Genomic DNA, 5,635 nt, shown 5'->3' with positions numbered 1-5,635 from the left:
TGTATTGTTAATTTCTGCTGCTCTTTTGAAAAGACTAGTTAATGCTTAATTTTTTAAATTTTGATTTTCTTTTCTTTTTTTCCTCTTCTGCATTTCTTATAATTTCTTTCTCATTTTTTTCTTTAAATTAATCTTATATGCTTGTATCTAGAAATCTGAAAAACTACTTTAAAGAACATCATGTAATACAGCAACAATTGTGGGATTCTTACTACTTTGTTTAGTGAAATCTTGTATTGTTTCTAATGTTTTTTCTGTCACTATTTTGTATTCTTTCAAAGTAAAACAAGAATAGCTCCTGAGTGAGTCCCAAATATATGATTACTGAAGCTCTTGAGAAGCATAATTTATATAGCAAAATCACAGTGTTGCTATCAGGTGAGCTAAACTACAGTCAACCTACAGGGTTACACGTAGTAATCTTGTAGTCACTTAGGTAATGCTGATACAGCAGGGAAGAGACATGAAAATGAGAAAAGCCTTCTTAAAAAGGGAGTATGGATACAGATGTTCTGGCCCCCCACCTACCTAGTCTCACCCAACAAGAAGATTCTAAGCGCATTACAATCTCATGCTTCTGTCACCTGCAGGGAGTTCAGCAGGCCTGGGTGCTGTGTTTCCATCTTAAGACATGGCTCTGCTGAGTTTTCCATCTAGTCACAGTCTTGGTGAGTCTCTTCTTCCATGCTGTCTCCCTCAAGGGTCCAAGCCTTCTCTGATTGTGTATTAATTTCTACATAATTTAGCTGTTAACAAGAGTATTACTTTGGTTACAAATTGGCTCAAGGAATTCTGTAACTATTAAGGTTCCTTTCAGCTCTGAGATGACACATTTATTAGAAGAGGTCTTTATTTATATATTCTAATTTTTAAATGCTTTTTCATCACATTCTATAGGGACTTAAAGTTCAATATATCAATACTTGATGAAAAAAAGGTGTTCAATGTTATGTCTAAGATGTTTGATATTCAGACACATAGTGAGGTTAAGCTTAACAGCCTAGATTGTATGGTAATAACAAACTTCTCTTCTGGAGGGTTAGCAACCTAAGTTTGCAGACCAAAATTAGAGACAAAGGAGGGCCACAAGGAAAGCCAACATTTTAGCCCTAGCCTTTCAAAGTCAATTAAGACTTACATATGAGAACTTGAACTGTAACGTCACGTAACTTGGTAGTGTCCCAAATTTTCTGATCAAGGAGATTATGAGGCCAAAGAGGGAAGTGATTGATGATGTAGAGTGTACCTAAGGAGAGTCACATGGAGAGAAAACACTCTCTCAGGCTTTCACAGAGAGCACATTGGCCAAGCAATGGCTGTGACTCATCCACATGGCTGACACTGACAAAGGTTTTACAATCTGAGGTACAGGATCTCAGGATAAATCCTGAGGGGATTTCATCAGCCCCAAAAGCTACAACTCTTGTTGCATAATTCTTCCTTTATCTTGGTCTTAACCATCCAGCAGAAAAGTATAAAAATGAAGTATAAGAAGTAAAGCCATGCTGTTATGTTGAGCTGTAGGGGACTCAAGTCAACAATTTCTGACATTGCCAGTCAAGCGGAAGACCCAATACTATTATGGACTACTGGACTCTTAGAATATTTTGCTGAGTTCATACACCTATAATATTCAAATAACGGAACTTAACAAAAAAAGGGTATACAGATGTATGTCCATTTTGTATCCGTGTATTCAAAATGGTTAGGATAGATAAATAATTACATTCTCTTAATGAATAAAGGGATTTGTTCTAATAGTGTTGGTAAATAGGATATCATGTCCGCATCTTGTACATCAATTAACCAGTAGGAAGAATGTATGCAATGTGTTAATTATTGAAACTGTCCTACCAATTTGGTTTGAAACCATCTCATTGCTATTTGTTTTTCAATAAAATTATGGGAAAAAAACCAAAGAAAGACAGTAAAGCAAAAAATTCCGAAAGAGATTGGATACTACATCCAGATTAATATAGTGTGCTTTGTGATTGAATGTGTTTAGTATATTATACACAGAAAAATTATTGAATAAATTTGATAAAATGTTTAAAAAATTGAATAAGAACTACACTAAATATTTCTAAAATCTTAACTATAAATATAATAAAAGGTTAAGACTGTTTCTGCTCTGTCTTGCTGTCGATGATGATGGTGGTATGTTCCTAGCTCTTTGGAGCTGCTGTTCTAGCAGCAATTTCCCCACATTCTTCCTCAAAAGTCTCTTATGACCTTTCCTGAATTAAAATTGGTTCTTTTGAATACAGTCTGCTTCCACCCTGTAAACCTCAGTGCTGACAGCAGGTTGGTGGCTCTATCACCAGGGAGCCCTCTATCAGTGTCTTCAGGGAGTTGTTCTCCATCTATGATCCAAGCTAGATCATAGGGCTGGCTTCTAATGGTACATGTAGGTTTTCGACCACCACAACACAGACAATTGTTCTATCTCCCATCTCCCCACATCCCTGTGCTCACTGTCTCAGCAAAGTATACTTCAAATTTGTAGCTTCCTGGGATACAAGTGAAATTCACACCTCCCTTACTCAACCCATTCACTCTAAGTCAAATTATATTGATTCTGCTGGTTAAATGTGTCTCCAATCTGATTACTGCTAATGGATTAGTTGAAATTATGTCAGCTCTGCAAGCCTTTTGGTTCACATTCTACTTATTGTTGGACTTTGCCCCTTCCTCTTCTCTGTTCCTTTGTTTGGTCCTAACCATGTGCTACTTTATTTTGTCTTCTCTTTCAGAGTTTACATAGCTTTCATAAAGGATTTGAACCTTGGAAGGAGGGAATTCTTACAATAGCACAATTCTTATATATAGTTTCTGAAGGGTCTTGTATGTTACTTATGGAACTAGTTTTATCTATGCTGAGTCTTTGTCATGTTTTGGTATTGAGGTAATACCAACCTCAAAAGAAAAAGAAAAAAAACACTTGTAGTATTGTTTCCCATTTGGTTTCCTATGAAAGTTTGAGTAGTATTGATTTTCTGGAAAGTTTCTTGAGGTTCTGCTAAAATTCAATGATAAATCCATGAAGTTATTAAAAATAGAAACACTGATTACTAGGGAAAAATTGGTAGAGCTATTATAGTCATAAGCATAGGCAAGAGCTTTCTGAATAGAACCACAATTGCATAAGAAATGATACCAAGAATCAATGAATGCGATTATAAAATTAAGGAGCTTCTGCACACTAAATGAAACAACCAAGACAGTAAAGAGGCATAAAGAATAAGGGAAATTGCCAGCTGCTCTTGAGACAGACCCAATAAGACAATGGGTAATTGAGATGAATAGTCTCTTCTCAAAAGCAGATGTACAAATGGTCATTAAGTACATTAAACAATGTTCAGCATCTTGGCCATTAAAGAAATGAAAATCCAAACATCACTAAGATTCCATATTCCTCCAGTAAGAATGGCTGTCATCAAGGATTCAAAAGACAACAAATGAAAACTGACAAGGCTGTAGAGAGGAAGGATCCCTACATTGTTGGTGAGAATACTGACTATGACAACTATTTTGGAAATCAGTATGGAGATTCTTCAAAAAATAAACATACAAATTACATTTGACCCAGCTGTACCTCTTCTGGGTATCTTCCCCAAAGAGTTAAAATTATTACATTACAATGATATATACATTATGTTCAAAACGACCAAATTCACAACAGCCAAATTAGGAAGGTGCCTTATGTGCTTGTCCACAGAAGAAAAATGAAAAGAATGTGGTATATGCACATAGTGGAGTCTTATTAAACCATAAAATAATAAACTCGAATCATTTGTAGCAAAATGTACAGATCTTGATGGCATAAAGCTAAGTGAAATAAATTGACATAGATGGTTAAATATAACATTGTTTTTCTTATAAGACAAATCTAAAGTAGAAATAATTTTAAATAGAAAAATAAAAGACAGATGGTAAGAAACAGAGAAGTAGGCTTTGTGGAGATGTAAAGGGGATTTAGGGTTAGGGAGCAGGACAGAAAACAAGGAAATTGAGAAAAAAATGACAGAGATGTGACATGTATATGCAGCAGTTCCCCAATATAAATATAATTACTGTACAACACAAACATAGCCTAATGATAAAAAATAAAAGAAATTGCACAGCATAACTACAGAGTGTGAGAGAAGGATATTCCATCTCAGTACCAGGGTGCCACCACTGTCCAGGCACCTTCTCAGCTGGTCCAGAGAGAATAACTAGTAGAGAACTAAGGCCTACACCAAAGGATGAATTAACAGAAGGCCTCAACTTTCAAGCACTAACTATAATGTCATGCTTATTTGTTTGAAGAGCAAATCTGAATCATATTGATGGAAATTGGACACCAAAAGTACACAGTGCTTGGACTTCATTGTGCATAACTTGCTTCTATTTTTCTTGTTTCTCTTTTATTATCATTATAAATCATGCTTGTCTTGAAAGGTCTCTAATTTTCAGACTGTCGTTTGAAAAGAAGCAAGTCATTCTTTGATCAGAGTTATAACAGCTTCCCAAAAATGTCAAATGAAAAGAAATTACAACCAGGGAAAGAACATAGGAAATATAAAATGTTACTGACTACTCATTTACTGTCTTCAAATTATTTCTCAATATGATACAACATTGAACAAAATAAAAATATATATGTTGGCTCACATACAGGGACCTTCCCATCTTTGTAAGTCCGTATGGGTACTGTTCAAATTTAATATCAATGAAAAACAATCTCAGGTTTCACCTGATTTAAACCAAAGGCAAAAAAACAAAACAATGAAGTAACTAGAAGGAAATTCTGAGGTATGCAGCTCTTCAGAGGATTTACTGAGACAACTTCAAAGAACAAAGAATGACAGAAACTTGTTTTCACTTGTGCAGGGTTTTATTTACTCTTCATAACTCAGGTTCATGGTAGCTTGACCTATATTCATCCGTTCTTCTATCAAAATATATTTTCATTCATTTTTCTTTTAATGGACATCTCCTTAAAACTTGGAAAACATTTGAGAGTATTGGATCGTTACAGATTAGTAATTTACCATTGACCTTTACCGTGAAGACCAGTGAGCATTCTGCTGATGTGAACACCTAGAAGTAGGTAAATAGCCACAACTTCAGACATCTTGTGAGCGACCTCTGTTGGACCAGTCAGTAGTGGGGGTCTCTAGGTGGCACATCATTAGGAAAATGATGGCTTTCTCTGAATCTGTGTCAGTGTTTAGTGCTTAGTGTAAAAAGCGTTTCTCATGTATTCTGTGACATTTATGGATGCTTTCTAGGGAAAAGTATGAAAATATTCTCTTGTTCCTAACAACCCTTCTTGATGGTTAGTATCAGGGGAATTTTGCTTTATGTCTTTTTATCAAAGTGTAGAATACTTTTTGAGTATTGGACTACCACAATGGAGAATAGTATAAATATTGTCTTGAAAAGAGGCTTGGAGTAGTGTTTAGTGGATCTATCTGATTGGTTCTGACCAGAGTATAAATTGCTGAATTATTATGGTGATAATCTAGCATGTCTGAAACCCAAAAACAACAACTTATTTTCCTTTTTTTAATTCTAATTTTAATTTTTTTTTTTTTTACAATTTCAACAAATAATACACTGCATATATTCTTCTTAGTGGTTAATTGCT

The sequence above is a fragment of the Octodon degus genome, unplaced genomic scaffold (genome assembly GCF_000260255.1).
Source record: "Octodon degus isolate 3935 unplaced genomic scaffold, OctDeg1.0 scaffold00205, whole genome shotgun sequence".
Taxonomy (NCBI): domain Eukaryota; kingdom Metazoa; phylum Chordata; class Mammalia; order Rodentia; family Octodontidae; genus Octodon; species Octodon degus.
This window is presented reverse-complemented; position numbering follows the sequence as displayed.